Source organism: Meleagris gallopavo, chromosome 8 (genome assembly GCF_000146605.3).
Source record: "Meleagris gallopavo isolate NT-WF06-2002-E0010 breed Aviagen turkey brand Nicholas breeding stock chromosome 8, Turkey_5.1, whole genome shotgun sequence".
NCBI classification, from domain to species: Eukaryota; Metazoa; Chordata; class Aves; order Galliformes; family Phasianidae; genus Meleagris; species Meleagris gallopavo.
The window spans coordinates 33885290-33903727 of NC_015018.2; the positions used below are offsets into that span (position 1 = coordinate 33885290).

Sequence of the window (18438 nt, forward strand, 5' to 3'; positions counted from 1 at the left end):
TTTAAAAATACTTTTTAGATCAAAAGTAGTACCGTAACACAATAATCTTATTGCCAATCTGCGAGGGAATGGTAACGATCACAGATTCTTGGTGGATCCTGTATGTAAACAGTAACTGAAGTGGTGAAAGCAATGCTCACCTTTTTCTTCTGGCTTTTAGAGATTTCATGTGTATGCGGTGCAGATATATACTGAAGAAGGTAAAAATCCTGACCAGACAGGAAAATATATCCTTCACCAGAACTGTGACATGTCAACAACAATAAAAATGTACAGAACATGAGAAAAACACACTTACAGTTATGAAAACCAGAGACAGTTTAGATCTGCTGCACCTCCTGCCCTGCACCGCAGAGCTGCGACTGCAGCAGCGTTACCTACACTCTGTCATCTCAAGGACTGCTCCTATGCTAACTTCCTCATGTTACGCTTCGACACAAGGAGAATCTCAGTCACTGCCACTGGTCTGTGGGCAGACCCCATACCCACCACTGTGAAAACAGAACAGAACTGTACCCACTGCAGCTTCCCTATGTCTGCACCGTTACTGTGAGAAACAGATCCGCTTCTAAGCGGTGCACACACGTACATGGGAGTCTGTGAATGTCAGACTGCTCTGAGCTCTGACCAACCCACCAGGAGGAACACGGCACCAGAAGCAGGGAGCAAGCCTCGCTCCGCAGCCACTGCTGCACTATGGTGCTGCCTGGGGTAACAAAGAAAGGACACCCCATAGTCCTCAGGGTGAACACAGACAATATTTACTACTACAAACTACTACAAAGGAGATAAGGGAATATTTGCTGTATCATGCCAACACATTCAACATTTCCTAAGAGCAGCAGTACTGTTAAGTATTGCTTTTGACACGGAGTGGTTCGTAGCTGGATTGTCCAACCACCGGTATAACAGACAAGCTGCTGCTTCTAAGGACTTGCAGACGATCTGGACATCCAATTTAGCTTCAACTTAATTGCTGCCAAATCCTGCATCTGATGCTGAAACATCCCCTGCTCTCAGTACAATGAATGGGCGTGTGGGGGTGTGCTGCATGACGGCTTGTCAGAACACAGAGGAGATCCAAATGCTCACCATATTTAAGCCAATGAGAGATTTATAATTAACATGAGCAAAGCAGGGCACTGGTTTTTTCACTTTAAAACAACACCATTTAAAGTTGGCCACGTTACATAGCAGCCTGCATGCAGGTTAGATTGGAGCTTAGAATTGGAGGGGCAGAAGATGCTGTTAGAATTTACTAATCAGAGAACTCCCAGGTAGGAGGCAGAATTTAACCAGGAATAGTTATTACAGCACCAGCACATACAGAGATGGAGCTGGCATGCTGCTGCCACCACAAGGGCTGAGCTGGTGGGAACTGCACACCTCATGAGCTGCCCCAGCTGTGTCACGCAGCTGCTCCAAGCATCAGGGACACGGCTGCTGCACACAGCCCTGACTCAGGCTTTCCCATAGAGAAGCTCTGCTATGAGCTGCATTACAGTGCAGGCTCATGCTGCTGAGGATCCAGTCTGCTAGCCTAGCTCATGGCTTCATGAATTAAACATCTGGAGAAGATGGAGAAGATGAGGATATGTGGCTTTTTCGTACTTGCTCCCATTGACTTAGAACTGTTGTCCACTTTCAGACAGATTTCACTGAGGGAGGGCCGTCCTGAAGAAACTGCAGCTCCTCTCAGCTCTGTGAACGGCAACGAGACAGCGCAAAACACAGATCCAGAAGGAGAGGAGGGCTCCATCAGTCAGTAACCCATACTATTGGGCACCAGGGCATTGTCATGAATTCAACATACCAAGTCAGGGCTCGCTGCTTCGTCTCAATACAGACAGGTTTTGTTCTGTTCAATCCTCCCCAGTGCTCCAGCACTTTGATGAGAAACGACAACAGAAGAAAGTGACAAAACTGCAGGAGAGGCATAAGCAGGCACCTTCCCCAACAACTCTGCAAGCCCAACACTTAGCATGCCTACCAAGTGCTGGGGAGTGAACCTGATGAAAGCATCCCAGGGCTTACTCTGCACCCACCAAGGAGACAGATGAGCTCATGCACAAACTTCAGTCTCGGCTGTGCACACGACCTGCAGTACATTGCCCGGCTACCAGAGCCCAGAAAGCAGCATCAGTGCAGCACACTCTGCCTCTGCCCTTCATTGCTTCGGGGTGGGAAGCAAAGAGGAAGGTGTGGGAGCAGACGTGCACTTGTAAACAAGCAGAGCGAGTCACACGTACTGCCCCAGAAAAGTCATCCTCACCTCATTAAGAAGCTTCAGCAAAATAGATAGGACACTTCCCTGAGACATGATGTAATGAATCAGCGGACAAATGGGAGCGAGCTCAGGGTCAGACCCTACCTGAAAACAGGCACGGTGTTTGAGTGCCATGATTTACAACCAACATCACGTTTCCCCCAAGCACGCAGCAAACAGAACTTGGGTGGAGAATCAGCTCCCAGCACCTGCAGCTCGCACAGCTCGGCTGGACACAGGCCAGGGGCACACAGCTGGGCACAGCACAATGCTGGGGGGGCTCTGCCAGTCCCCAGCCCCACTGCTGGTGCAGGGTGGGTCCCACCTCCATCCCACCCAGGATGAGTCACCTCCAGGAATGCCGGGGCTGGAACAAACCCCAGGTGGCTTCTAAAGCCAGCGTTAATAAGGCACTGGGTAGGTGCCTTCTTAGGTGACAGAAGGGGGTAGCTCCTACTGTGAATCACTGTCCTGCGAAGGCTGATCTTTCTGACACCCCAGACACGTCCTCGGTGAGGTATGCAATCATCTCCCAGGCTCATTTCAGATGACATTACTGTTCATTGCTTCACTCAGAATCACTTGACAGCGTTTTCTGCTCTGTAATTTTACTCTCACTGCTCTTGACCAGAGATACTTATCCCAACGCACTGCTGGACCACACAGCCATTTCAGCTTTCAGTTCTTCGCCTTTCTCTTTCCCTTGGCTCCCTTCAGGAGGCAGTTCCAGAGGAAGGTCACCACAGCTGTGCTCTGCAGCTGCCCAGCACCTCGTGCATCCTTCCAGGTCATGAGGGGGCAGAGGCCAAAGTCCCATCCCTGCTGGCAGTCACCACAGCAGCAGGCCTTCATGTTGGAGCTCCTGCAGGTCGCTTGCCAGAGACCCCCACACCCCACCCAAGACTCCGTGTAATGCCATGGGATGGGGCCTGGTCTGCTCTGGCGACGCTGAGAGAGCAGGGTGGGCTGCCCATCACCAACACTCCCATAGGGGTAATGGCGGCACATCCACCCGCTGAGCCACTGCAACATTTGTGCCTGGCACGGCGCAGCACCGCTTGGCACAGCACAGCCTGGTGGGCACCGCAGGGCCGGCACACAGCGCTGACACAGGGCCTGCAGGGCACACAGCCTGGGGTAACCTCAGCCTCCTGCCTGTCCCGTGCAGACGGAGAAACAAAAGGGCCAAATCTGCAGTGCTTTAAAACCAAAGGATTATGTTTCTAGTTTTTCTTTCAGAGAAAGAAAATTCAACATTTGTAAAGCTGTGAAAAAAAATACAAAGGATAAAATTTGCGTTGATATCAAAGAGGTATTCAGTTGAGAATAGACTCTAAGGGAATGCTGTTGGCAGTGTACCTACAGGATGGGCACGTGCGACTTTTGGAAGGCAGATGAAAGCTTCCAAGGCGCAGCTCTGAGCTGCATGAACCCCGCGAGGAGCAGTGACAGCACTGAGCTGTGCTGACTGCAATGGGGATGGGCGGCACAGCAGGGAAATACTGCTCTGCCCGTAACACCAGCACACCCTTGGATTCCTTCTCCCATCTGTAGGCTGCTTGGCTTCACGAGCCTTCATTCCATCCTGAGCAGGTCAGATGCAGTGGGAAAGCAGTGTCAAAGCAGGCAGGGGCACGGTGGGCAGTGGGAGGGCTGAGCCCTGGGGCAGTGGTCCCACCACACCATCAGACCTCATCCCCCCATCGCCGCTCCTCCCCATAGGATCCCCGTCCAACCCCCGACTTCAAAAGCAAAGACGGATACACTTTGATATCCTCACAGCAGCGAAGTGAAAATCGTGCATTTCCCATAACCTCAGCTCTTTAATCCTTGGCAAAAAAAAAAAAAAAAGAAAAAAAGAAAGAGCAGCTGATTCAGAGTATGTATGGAAGCTCTGATAAAAGGAAGCTGTGGGGAGAACGATCCGCCGTTCTGCCTCCTGCCTCGAACTGAAAAGACTTAGCCCAAGAAAGGTCAGCTTCTCAAGGGGAGATGTCAAGGCACCTCCCATGCAACTGATGTCTGCAAGGCTTCCAAGCCTCACGGCGCCTCTCGAGAAGCCGCCCAGCACTCACACTGAGTTTCCCATTAGCACAGCAGTGCTGAAATCGCCCCCAGGCTGCTGCTCCTCCGGTCACTGCCCAGGGAAACTGCCCTGTGCCAGAAGTAGGGCTGTGCTACAGGGCAGACACAGCACTCCTATTAAACAACTGCGAATTAAATAATATGATCCCTGATATGTATGGAAAATATTAGAAATTTGACAATTTGAGCAAGGAATTGAGCACGACCTTTAGTTGATTCATGGTATCTTAATGATGATTAAGATTTTCTGTAGGATACAAAAGGGGCCGTTTTCTGCAGGCAGCTCAGCTAGGATCCCTCCAGTCTCCGCAAAGGCAATTTCTAAGCTCCCTTTTGCTTCACCTGCAGATTCCAAATAACAGCTCTCATATAGGCAGTTCCACATTTTCCATCATTAAATGTGAGCTTTAAATGAGTTTGTAAATGTGAAAAGGTTTTCTCAGTATCAAAGGAAATTTATCATATTGACATACTTATCCAGAAAGATGACAGATGAATCATTTCAGCATTTTGTTGAAATGATACACAGTTCTGAAGGCTGAAAGACTGTGATGCCGTAAATTTCATCTTTCTTTACCATAAACAGAAACCAAAGCCGCCGTGACGCTCTCTTCAAAGTCAGGAAGACCCTGCCCTGAGACACAAACATTCCTCCTCCTTTTCTCACTCTCAGTACAAGTAATTCTCCAGCACACACTGTGCTGCTGCACACCAGAACAACTCCCTTCTCTCCAGAAAACTCACATCTGGAAGGATGAGTCTCCTCATACGACCTCAAAAGAAGTGTTAGCTGCTATTTTTTAGTAAGGTTTTGGTTTAGGCTTTTTGTCCTAGGTAACGAGTAGAAGTCATAACACTGACATTTCCTGTTGCTGTCAGAAGCACCTGCTGTCTGCCTTACCCCTACAGCATCACCCAAATGAAGGACCTCATTCTCCACGGTCCCACTAACCTCAGAGATCTGACATAACTCTCCTTTTAGCTTTTGCCTCCTTGCTCAAGAGTTACGAGTGCAAATGTGGGCGACTGTTTTAAACCCACCCTCTCCCTGACTTGCACTGCACTCGGCATAACATTTTCATTAGCCCTCCTCCCGTGGGATTCACAAGCAAGGCAGGCAGGGATCTGTGTGGGCAGACTCTGCCCCAAGCACGCCAGAACGATGCAATAGATACCTCCATTAACTGGGGCTGCGACGAAACATCTTCATCAGCAAGCAGTGCTACCAGCAGTGCTACTGCTCACACGTCTGCTCTCCCAGCTCCAAGCAGAGCTGGATGGCACCTCATCAGGACTCTGGTTGCACTTTGTACTTCTCCTGGTTCTCAAGACTGACTCCCAGGACCCCACAGATTTTAAGTATTTTAAAAGAAGTTTTGAGCAATTGGTAAAAACATGGGCTCTCTGCCAAAACACATCTCATAGGCCCCGAGCAGCTTCTGCCTGTCCCAAGCAGCCAGGCTGAGGGCAGGACAGGCTGCTCATGAGTGCACTGCTCGCTGTGCCACCGCCATGCACAGCAGTCAGGAGCAGCAGGCCCAGCTCCTGGGCCCCTACCTCACCGATCAGAGCCAGACAGGGAGAAGCCAGCCCAGATGACCAGAAGGAAACGAGAGGATAAAGCTTTCTTCTGATGATTCAGCTTGTGTTCAAGATTATTTCAGCAGCGCAGGGAGATACGAAGGCACTTGCACTCACCTTTAAGCTAGTTTGTGCTACTTTACAAGTTTAATATTCCGTGTTTTGCCCATCTTCAAAGGTGCATTTCCTTGCCCCAGTGTTAGTCAGTCCTAGCGCAAATCCCACACTACGTAGCCATTGCATGAGATGATTACGACAACCAAACTCAGCAACTGTCATGAACCACAACCAGGGTTATTGCTCCCATGGCTCCTGTCCAGTCTCTCGGGTGCAGATGTCTCATCTAAAGAGAAGGGTACAACTACTGCTGGGACACAGTAGAATGCAGGTGACAAAATAACTGTGAAACAGTAACACCACAATGAAGTCTCATACATGCATACTGAGCTTTCAGCTTTCACTTCAAATAAACAGTGTAAAATGCTGTGATAAAAGCAGCAAATACAGAGTCGGTGAAACAGGGAACAAAAAAGGAATATAAACCAGCAAATCAAACTAATTGACTTCCCAAGCTATCCAGTTCTTTGATCATCCTCTCCCACCTTCTCCCACATACTTGGCAAAAAGAACCTTATTTAAAAAAAAAAAAAATCAACAAAAACTCTTAGGCAGAATACATTTCTGAGTGGGAGAGCTGCCTGGGGCTGCACAGAGCCCTTCTGATTGCACCATGCCAGCCCCGACAGCCCCCCAGCACCGCTTCCAGCTCCTCCTGCCCTACTGCCTACTCTCACTAACAACAAACCTCCTCAGGAAAAGGAAAACATAACAAATACCTGCCATAAAATGGTCAGAACTGTGCGGCATTGTAAAATACAGCTGTTCACCAAGATGCCAAGAGTTAAAGCAATGCTTCATGGCAACAAAGTGTTTTCCTGAAGGCATTTTTCCTGTGTTTTTACTCAGCAGCAACCATCCCACGATAAAAATAATTAATTTCAGCACCAAAACCGTTTCAATAAGCTGTAAGTACTCAACAGCAATTACCCGATGAAATGCTGGAGGAAAGTCAGAGCTGAGTGTAAAAGCCTACCTTGCCAAAGCTTCCCTTCCCAATCGCCCGGAGAATCTGGAAGTGGTCAAAGTTCACTACAAGATAAAGAAAAAAAGAATTTAAATTTGTAAGTGCTTTATTGCAAAGAGCTCGTGCTAAAAAAGAAGGTGGGGAGACAAGTGAGGAGCATTGGTTGAGCTGTACCAAAAATCACCGCCTTTCCTCACATGGGAGATGCAGAGCACTGCTCGCTTTTCTTCCAGTGGTCTGTTTTTACCTGCTTGAAGTTGCTAACAAACACCCTGCGACAGTTTGCTAAGCAAACCCTCCCAAATGTGGAGGGGTCTCACAGAAGCACCACAAACTGTGTGAGCTCAGAAAGGAGGACAGGGCCAGGACATCAGCACAGAGCCAGCTCTCGCTCCCCTCCTTCCCCCTGCTCCCCACGTCTCTGCTGTGCACATTCAGCTGGTGCTTTATTTGTGCTTTCCATAGGACAACAATTAGCAGATGGGTGCTGACTGCCACTCTCCTCACGTGCAAACCCACCTGCACCAGATCTGCTACCTGTTCCATAGCCGCATGAGGAGCCACGACAGGAGAGGACAGGTTGGATTTAACCCTTCAGTTACTGCCTTCGTCATCAATTTGCAAACAAACCACTTCCTCTAACCAGTTGCTGTGACCTGATCTAATGCTGGTCTTAAATAAATAAAAAATGCCTGTTTGTACCAAGAGTGAGGCAACTCCCAGTGCAATACAAGCAGAGAGCCTTGCAGAGAAACGAAGGAAGAAATACTGCCACAAAAGCCCATACAACGGGCACAGCACCGGTCCTGTGCACAAACTGCCTCCTCGTTCCCCGATGCCTGTGTCCCCCCCGTGACCCTGCCCTGCCATCCCGCCCACCACCCCTGAGACCCTGCCCTGGTGAAGGAGCCTCCGCTCCACCGCCTGCCCCTCCAGGAGCGCTGCAGTGGGACAGGGAGACAGCAGCTGTGGGGCTTCCAGCAGGAATGACACACGGATGGGAAGAGCGCGCTGAACAGAGAGCAGAGCAAAAATCACACAGGAAGAGTGGGAGCAAAGAATTCACCATAAATATTCAGAGTCCCACTCCCATACCTCCAGTAAATGCACATCTGTCATCTCTGAGGATGAATCAAAAGCCTACACATGCCTGCGGAGTTCCTATTATCCTTTTCTGCTCGGCTTATATCCAAAATATTGTTATTGTCACTTCTGTGGGACATTTTCTGCAGAAGAACTCTGACAATTTTGCCAAACGAAATGGAAAACAGCACGTTGGCCAGCTGCCTACACAGCCCCCCACCGGCAGCTCCACCAAGGGCAGCGTGGGAGGCGCACAGCGGCGGGGCTCCCCATGCTCCCTCAGCCCCCGGCACACAGAAGCCATCTCCCCCCCTCTGACACGAGCAACGAGCAGTTGCCCCAGCAGGGCTCAGCGGCGCCGGGCTGGGAAGCCGTGCGATGTGGGCAGGGGCAGCGGGGGCAGAACGGGGGGCTGCTCACCGCGGGACCACGGCCTGGGGCTGCAGCCACACAGCACTGCACCGAGGCTCTCCTGCCACCCCAGCAGCAAGCAACACGCAGCCAGGCCACGACCTGCTAATGCACCAATGCTGAAATCCAGCCTCCTAGCATGCAGTGTGAGGCACCGTGGGCAACAGATCCCACACGCAAGCAAATCCATGAATTGAACCGAGAAATACTCAGAGGAAACCCGAGTACAGCGGTCATGCGCCAGTGCTCGTGTCGCATGAGCCCGACGGACAGCCTGACAATTCTTCAAAACTGTTTGGAATACTGCATAGAAGAGCACTGCTGCTTCAAAAACAAAACCCCAACTGTCATTTTCACGTATCCATGACTACAGCTGATCCTGATTAAGCTCCGGTTGGTAGTCAAGGAATAAATCGAGGTATGAACATTTACCAGGCCCCTGGGCCTGTCAGCAAATGTGTCCCTGTGAATAAATTTAATACAGCTCTGCTGATCTGAAGTGCACGTGTTCCAGTCCCATTATTTTCTTCAGGAATTAGCAAGCAATCCCGGTAAGTAAAAAGCAAACCTCAACATTTGAGGGAGGAAAGCATAGGAGCAGCACTTTGCAAATGTTTTTGAGATTGTTGCTGTTTATTCTGTATTTCTTTATGAAATACCCAAAAGTACGACAAGACAAAAAGCACTGTAAGACTTCGCACTCAGCAGACCCCGTGTGCAAGCCCAACATCAGGGCCTGGTGCCCTTCCTAGGAAAGCAATGACTGCAGCTAGCAGCCCTGCACCCAGCACCCTCGTGTCTGAGGAAGACAGAAAATTAAACATCACGTCTTCAGGACAGAGCCAGTCTGTCACTGCTTATCTGCGTGTTTTCCAGCTTCAACAGTAAAACTGGGGAAGACTGAGCCCCGAGAATGACTCTCAACAGTGCCAGAGACATCACACCGTATACAGACATAGCTTTCTTCTAACAGCAAAGCTGTAGGACCAGCTCAGCACAATTAACTTTCTCTACCACTGCATTTCTATACGTTGGCATAATTCATAGTGTTTGTCTACCTATTATATTACTGCAACCTCGCTCTGGGAGAAAACACCACAGTAATTGATGCAGAAACATTAACACGTGGCCACAGGAACCACAAAGCTTGCTGCCACGGCATGCCAGGAGCTTCGGCCCACAGCCAGGAGCTCACATCGGCCCCACGTCCTACGGGCAGAGGGAAGGGCCCTCCTCACTGCAGTCAGAGGGCAGCAAGGGGCACTGCAGGCAGGTGGGAACGTCCTGAGAGCCACTGAGACAAGAGGGGTCAGCAGATGTTGGGCCTGGGGCAGATCTCAGGTCGAGGGCTTCAGGCAGACGGGAAAGGAACATAAAGACCTGTAAGGAAGGCAAACACCTCAGTGCAAATGGAGACCCACGGCAAGTTCCCAAATGGAAGATAAGCCTGCTGAGAGGGGCGGGACAGAGAAGCAGGGCAGCAGGAGGGATGGGAAGGGCTTGGAATGAAAAGCTCTCAAAATGGAGAATAAAACTGGAAAGATCAAGAAAACCAAAGACAGGGATTGAGGTTAGATGTGCCTGAAACACAGAGGGGTTTGGTGGAGAGAGGGCAGGGCAGTGCAGTGCAGGGCAGGGCAGTGCAGTGCAGCAGGGAACAGTGCCAGGCCCCACAGCTGCAGCAGCTCCATGGGGGCTGCATGGCACAAAGCTCATGGCAGGGCACAGCGCCCGGCACGCGGGGCTGCTTCCCTTACCCACGTCTGTAGAGGAGATTACATGGAGAGAAAGATGGAAATCTGAATAGAGGCTGTCAGGAAACCCAAGGGAGCATTAACTACCCAGGAATTCAGGGAATGCTGGTAGATAATGAAAGAAATTAAAGGTATAATACAGGCCCGGTGCTAGAAATGAATGTGTTTAGAAACTGAGGATTCAAACATACCATTAGGAAGCAGCTCTGAAATCATGTAAAACCAATAAATCACTGCATGATGAAAAACGAGTCCCTGACTCTGTAAGGAATCAAATATACCATACAAACCAACTGCAAAGACACCTTAGGGACACTGGATTATTGACATCGGCCGTGAACCCTTCCTAATTAATGAAAAAATACTGTTTATATTCGCTAGGATGCTTCCCAAATATGTGCCAGTGTATTACATTCATCTGCTTCTGCACCAACAAATTCAGGAGGCACTGGAGACGGCTGTGAACAACGCAGCACCTTCTTTGTGGCATCCCATCTCTTTTGCCAGTGCTAATTCTGCTGAATTAATTAAAGTACTTGGCAACAATAACCCCGAGAGGTAACCTGACTGTTCCTTAGCACCCAGCCGAGCATCCTGTGGGTGCAGAGGGCTGGATGAGCTCCTGGTGGTGCTGGCCAGAAGCAGAGCCCACAGCACACAGTTCCCTGCACACACAGTGCCAGGCTGAGCTGCACAGCACTGATGGCACCCGCAGCCCTGCAGCACAGCACATCCCCAAGGCCTGCAGCACTCCCTGCTGTGCCCAGATGCCCAGTACATACTGAAATGAGCAACCAGCGCCTGGGGCCAACACACAAGGCGTTCTGTTTCTTACTGCTCAGACACGAAAATCACTGCAGAAGGATACTGCCTCTCAGCAAATCTCTTGCTGATCCTGGTACCTGGCCTGTGCTGTGCTGGTATGGCTCACTACACAGCTTCCAAGCAGCACCAACTCAAGACCGTCCTTAGATGCTGCTCCCCAAAGGAAGGGAAATCTATTACCCATGTAAGCATAGTGTGATGAGTTGGGCTGCCTCAAACCAGCCAAGAGGCAGGTTGGAAACCCATCCCATGCAGGGCTGTGCCTGGGGATGCTCTGCACTCATTGCTCTCTCTGGGTTTGCTCCACACCTGCTGAGCTCTGCTTCCAAACCTGAGCCTTCAGAGGCCTTCCTCTATGCTCCCCCACCACACCACTGACAGCACAACCAAGGAGAGCACCTGATGGCTGCAGAGGCACTTCCTCCAGGCAGGCAGTGTGCAAGGGAAGATGCAATGCTTAGCACATTTCTACAGCTTGCATCTGAACTGCTGTTTTCTCTGTTAGATGCTGCTGAGGATATGCATCTGTCTGCGTATTAAACACACTATTTCAGGTCTACGTACAGAGTAACTATTCTTAAAGATGATGATCACAGCAACAAAGCCAACACTGACCACTCACTTGGAAGAGAAGAGTGCTGGTTGCATGTGTGGCCAAAGTAAGGATGGACGGGGCCACCAAGTTGAGCTGGCTGTGTTCCTGCTGCTGCTGGGCACCGAGTTGCTGCCAGCCTCACTGGGAACCTGTCACCCTGACAGTGCACCAAGGCTGCAGGAGGGCAGAGCTGATGCCACTTGATCACCACTGTCGTATCTGGGCTGAAGGACTCTAGAGACCTGTGAGGCACAACAGGAGCTTTTACTCCAGCTCCTTGGATGTGTCATTGCAACAAACCTGAAATCTGTTACCTGGAGCAGACGCACATTTCAGAAACTCATACTGAAGGACATCCAGGTTTGGATGCATGATTCTGAAGGGAAGGCTCATGTGGCAGAGAAAACAACTGCCTTCACAGCAGCAGCTCTGGGAGGCCTCCGTGAGCGTGAGACCCAGCAAGCTGGACCTGTGGGGACGAGCTGCCCTGCTGAGGCATTGCCCTGGCCTGGTGTGAATCAGGACAGGAGGAGGACGGAGCAGGGCTTGCTGTGCTGCAGCTCTGATGCGCTCCTTCCCGCACAGCTGCTGTCAGCACAGGCCAGTGCTGCAGGGTAACCACTGCTTCTTGCTCCACAGCACCAGTAATTATTTTTCTTCATCTCTCTCTGCTATTTCTCCCAGAATAGAACAAAAGGATCAGGAAGGTTATTTGAGCCATTTAATCCCAGGGCGGTTCCATTCTAATTACCAAGTTTGGATGTTCCAGCCACAAAGGGAAAAAGAAGGAACAAAACATCTCTTGGCACACCCCCCTGCACACCATGCTCCCCACATGCCTCTGCTGGCACCCACCGCCCTCCAGACCCCACTGCCCACCACGTCCATCCGCCAGGCTCCCTACAAGCCAAATGGGACAGAAGAGAAAGCCTCCTCACCACTCACCTTTCCCTTTCTGTCTGTGCAGTTTCTGTACATCGATGCCAGCCTGGCAGGGCTGCACGTGGGGCACGAGGGGCCCACGGAGCCGGGGAACCCCGGCACACATCCAGCCCTGGATGAACATCACACCCATGGTGAAAGCTGCCACTGAAATGCACGCAGCCCTCCTTCATTGAGGGCTCTGCATTTTGCATTGCAAAACAAATCTAACTAAAATCCAGCTCGAACTCCACATTTTGTCTAACGGGCAGATTGGATGCAGCCTCCAGCTCAGGAAATTGTGTTTCAAATAACTAAAATTGATCAAAAAGGAATGGCTTTATAGCACATTTATAGCAATATAACACCAGCAATAAGCATCTGCTGTATGTTACTTAATGCTTCTGCAACATATGCTATAAAAGACAAATGGATGGATGGCTGTGGGTGCCTCACACCACACCCAGGCTGCACTGTGCTCAGTGCTGAGCTGCACCTCTGACCCTCAGTAAGACCAAGCAGTTTTAGATAAATTTATTCCAACAGAAATTGCAAAACACAACACTGAATCTCCTTTCTCAGTTTAATTTCATTTTTCACTGCGTGTAGGGATGTGGCAAGGCATGCTACAGGGCCACCTTCTGCCCTGGGGCCACAGCACAGAGCATTCTACCCCAGTGGAGTCTGATGGGGAGCACTGACATTTAAAAAAAAACAAAAAAACTTAAAGAAATGAGTCTTGAAAACTTGGCCAAACACAAAGTTTGGGGCAATTTGCTCTCTCCATTTCAAACTGAAAGCTGGTGATGTACGCTGCCCAGCCACTGCTCTCACCATGCTTTGCTCTTGGGGCAAGGCTGGTGACCAACCCAGGTTAAGGCAGTCAAAGAGTTCTCATAGGAGGATGCAGACACCTTGTCATCAGAAATCAAATGCAGACAGTGAAGGAATACTGTGTGCAAGAAGAAACCTTGGCGCTGTAACAAAGCAGCTGCAGCGCTCCTAGCTCCGGGCTAAGCAGCATGCCAGCAGGGGCTCGTGATGAAACAGAAAGCACAAGGAACAAGAAAAAGTGAACGCAAACAACATTTATAATAAAATTGTGGATGTTTGAAGCTCAAGAATCATTTCCAAAATTAAATCAAGAGATGGAGAAGCATAAATCCGCCCGGATGAGCCTCAGCCCCCGCGGCAGCTGCGGCACTGGAGCCACACACACACAGGGTGTTTGTGCCCTGACCTCTGCTCTGCAGCCTGGAGCTCCCTTCTATTTCAGGATCAGCCATAAGATCAGAGAACACACTCCGGCTGGGGCTGTGCCCAAGGCACTGCTCTGAGCTCATCTCCATCTCCATCTCCATGGAAGTTACGGCGACAGTTAGCACTACAAATCAATATCTATCAACGATGCATCTTCTCACAGTCCCTTGGGATCATGAATTTGATGCAGATGTGAGAGCCTGCTCTCCTGCCTAAAATCTGAGGGACACAGCAGGCTGCTGAGGTTTGTGCTGGCTTTAAGTCAATAAAAGATAAAATCTGACATGGGGGAAAAGAAAAGAAATCTGTTCAGACAAAGTCTACGTGAACACATTTGAGTCCAGAGGATCCATCTTTATCAGTGACACCACAGCACAACGTGATTGTTACCTCTGTGCTCCAGCACTGAGCTCCACCAGCCCTGCCAGCACTTCAGGTCAGCCGCAGCTTCTCCCTCTCCTGCAAGCTCTGCAAAGCCAGGAATGGTGCTGGCTGTCACAAAGTGCTGCTGAAAGCTCCCCACAGCCCATCAGCCCCAGCAAAAACACCAGGGCTACCTTCTCCCGAAGGTGGGCTTTCTTACAGCCTGTTTCCATGAGTCAGCTTCAGGCACCCAGCAGTATTCACACCAAGCAGCCAAACAACCTGTCCTTTTCCAGGTTTTATCTTTCTAACACTTTCCCTTCCTTTTTACTGTCTCACACAAACTCAACTTTCATTTCAGTCTGCTTTCATTTTCAATGACACCAGGACTAAAGTATAACTCAAGCCACCTCAACCTGGAGCGAGCTTATACAGCAGCATCTTCTCACTCTTACTGCTCAAGTACATTCCATCATTTCCTGAAAACATGGTAAGAGCTGGGGCTGCACATCTGAGCCCCCACTGCTCCATGCCTGGCCCTCATGCTGCCCTCCCAGAGTGATGCTCCTCCAAAGCCTCCAGCAAGGTACTCAGAGTGCAATGGAAGCGAAGGCAGCCCAGTCTGGACCATTTGCAGGCACAGAGGGGCAGTTCCCACCACCCACTGCAGTGCAGTAGGACACCAGCCTTGCTGCATGGCTCCTCATCCAAAATGGAACTGCAGCACCCCGCAACCCCACGCACGTCAGGGGCTGAGCAGCACCCCACGAGCTGTGCCTGGGCTGTGCAATATTTAAGTCAATCCAGCAACGCCAGATGAAGTCTGGCATTGAAGCGTGGCAACACCAGTGTGGGTTACAGCTAAACTCATGCAAACCCATGTTTAAGCAGAAAGGGCTGACACAGAAGCTGCTGGCTGGAGCTTCTGCCCAGAGGACACACAGGTGCCCCTCTGAGCCACGGCAGAGGTCCCACCAAGCACTGTGAGGTGCCCCAGCAGCACTTCCCTCGGGCTTTGCCCCTGGGCCTCTCGGGCTGCAGGTGGCTGTGGCTGTACAGCTGGAGGGCACAGGCAGAAATGGACAGTGTTGGAAAAGCATGCAGGTTTTACCTTACTCCCACTTAGAGCAGGAAGCTTTCTGAAATTCTGCTATAAAGATGAGTGGAAAAATAATTATTGCAGTTGCTACTGCTCTGAGAGGAAGCAATTTGTCAACCGAACTTAATTGCCTTATTTGAAATTTCTGGGAAGCTGGCAGTCAGGTGTCAGCACTGTGAGCCCTCAGCAGCGCAGCACGAGGGCAGGGAAGGTTCACAGCACACACCAACACAGCGTACGTGCATTAAGAGCAGGAGGAGATGTGATTCTCCAGCACGCTTCTTAAGGCATTTGCCAGTTTTTGGTGCTGTGTAATACAACAAGCATAGAATTTTTCACAGAACCACCTCAGCCCTCCATCTAAGTTGCTCCTGCCTGCAGTGCCCCTGCCTGGGAGCGAGCACAGCACGGATCTCCCTGCTGCTCCCAGTGGGAACCTTCCTGCAGGGAACAGGCGGGACGGGAGGGATGCAAAGGGCCGGCTGCCCGGCTTTGTGCACTGCCATCCCCTCTGCAGCTCCTTCTGTGTTAATCACTGCAACGGTACTGAATTATTTACCGCTCACAAAGCGTCTTTTCCTTGCCCAGAGTTAGCAGTCAAAGTTACTTGCAGAAATAGGTCAGCCTCATCCCAGAGAACAATTAACATACATTTCTTGTGCTCCCCCCAACGTTTCTATTTTTATACTCTGCTCCACATGAGGACGGGACAGTTTTCAACTCCCTGCATTTTTCATGCTGCTGCATCACGCTGAGCCTACAGGCTCCACAACCCCGCCCAGAAGCGCTGGTCCGGCGGGCTGAGCACAGCCCCTGCAGCACTGAGATGACCGCGGGCCGCACCACACAGCCGGGAGGGCAAAGGAGCGCAGCCTGGTGGGCGCAGAGGAGGCGGAGCAACGCAGCACCACGGGCCACGCGTCTCACCCAGCACGTGCTGCCCTGGCGTTGTGCTGCAGGCTGAAAGCTCTCAGTGCAAAGCGTGCCCCTCACCGTGTGTCACACGCACAGGAACTGGCACAGCGGGGTCTCACCTTACACAGCCACTGCGTGAACCCTGAGCACAGCTACCCTTGCTGCTTGCAGGCCCGGCTCCATCTCCCACAGGGATCGAGGCCCGGAGCAGAGGGAAGACGCCCACCAACAGCCTGGGAATTCCAAGGTCCAAGCTGAGCTGTGCCCACAGAGGCAGCGGCAGTCTGGGCACGGTGCTGCCCAGCAGTCAGTAGGAGCCCTTCCCACTGCCCACTGAGCAACGACTGTCCCGTGGGGCTCTGGAAGGTGCCAGCTCACACACGGGGCGCAGGCCACGAGCACAGGGACGCGCAGCATTACACAGCACATTACACAGCACACAGCTGGCTGCTGGCAGCAGAGGGCACAGATGCGGCACGGGCAGAGGAACCGTGGCAGAACACGGTCCTTCAGACACACTGCAGCTCCGTGGGACATCGCCTGGCTGCAGTGAGGACTGTGCACAGTGCGCTAATTGCAGCATCGCTTTGTTCTGCAGCACACTGAGGTGAGGGTTACCTCCTCGGTAAAAGCAGCTGATAACGGCATTGCACACAAGCCAAGCTCGCATTTGATTCAAACCAACTGTTCAGCTCAGCAGCAAACAGTTGAACATCAACTCCTACTAACTCGTAACGCTTGCCTCACACTAACTCTTGTCAGGAGAGTTCATGCTGTAGTGGCACAACTCCTCACGCACAGCAGGACCAACTCTTGCCTTAAAATTAATGATGTGCAGCCAGGTGGCACTTGATATTCCTCCTTCCTTAGCTACACCCAGCAACGCACGTGTAATGATTGCACTGCACATACGCCAATGGAGATAATTAGGACTCCTGTAGAGCTGAGCTCAACTTTTTCAGCGTTGTCTAAACCAAGAACAAAATGTTCTGGAAGCCATACTGTGTAGCACAGACTCTGTGCAGACAACTTACTTCTCCAAATCTACAACAAACCAGTAACATTCGCTGGGAAAAAGGAAAATGTTTCACAAGATAACAACTAAACACTCCATTTCCTGGGCTTCCAAATCCAGCCACCATTGGCTCTGGTTTCAAGAGGATCAAACTGAGAAACAAGTCAAAAAACCCTCACTTATATGCATTTCGAAATGGACTGTTCTAAAGACTAACAAACATAAAGCCTCAGTTTAAGAATACATTAAACAAAATAAATTATTCCATCCATGAAACTCTATTCAATGTGAGGCGGGTACAGCAGTCAAGTGAAAAGAGATCAGCACATGTGGAAAGCAAGAACTTCTGCTAGCTGATGATGCCATTGCCATGGCATGTGGGATGCCTTGGCCACAGCAGCAGGAAGCCAGCAGGGCTCCCAGCAGAATGCATGCATGCTCTCAAGAGTCAGTTCAGCTATTTGTTACGGCATCAGGCTGTAAGATTAAGGTACTAAAAACGCACCTCTGGAAGGGCTGCTTTCTGAGAAACAAATTACCTGCAGTAAGAGCCTGCAAACAGAAAGACTTCAAGCCATCCAACCCGTATCAGAATATTACTGATGAATAGTATGAATCCAAATCTTGTTATTTCTAAAATAATTTAATAAACACTCAGCAATATGTTGCTCTCCTGGTTATTTTCTTTTTCCAATTTGCACTGACTTATTTAATAAAATCTTTTTTCCATCTGCTCATTATTATTGCACCAATGTTATCTGACTTGTCAGGGAAAAATAATGAACCCGGAATATAACTGCCGCCATCAGAAAAGCCCAAACTTGGGGGTATTTTCCACCAAACAGGATGCCATTTTTAAACTACTATCATCCACTCCGCTCTTATTCTGAGAGGCTTGACAAGGAGCCCCAAAGCGCAGCAGTGAACTGAAGCGCCATTTTCCAGGCTCTGCGAGCAGCCAGCAGCCCAGCGGCAGATCCCTGCTCCCACTGAGCTCTGCTGCCCGCAGTGCACATCAGTGCCAGCACCGGTGCCTACAGGGATTCTGTTCCCCCAAATTTCAGGGCCTACAGAAATTCTCTTCTGACAGTACTTACAGTGAGGAAATCACCTCTTAAAAAGCTCTCTCAAACTGACCTGCGAGCCCCAGAGGCCTCCCAGCAGCAAAGGGACTGTGCCTG

General features: G+C 50.5%; 1 protein-coding gene across 3 annotated transcripts in view; it reads right to left on the reverse strand.

Annotated features, from left to right (window-relative positions):
• Positions 1-7076, reverse strand: part of STK32C (serine/threonine kinase 32C) — a 28332-nt gene extending 21256 nt beyond the window's left edge. For all 3 annotated transcript variants that reach the window (XM_019617919.2, XM_019617918.2, XM_031554547.1), the window contains exon 1: positions 7026-7076. The gene's annotated coding sequence lies outside the window, so the exon portion shown is untranslated. The remainder of the gene's footprint in view (positions 1-7025) is intronic.
• Positions 7077-18438: the final 11362 nt, after the last annotated feature.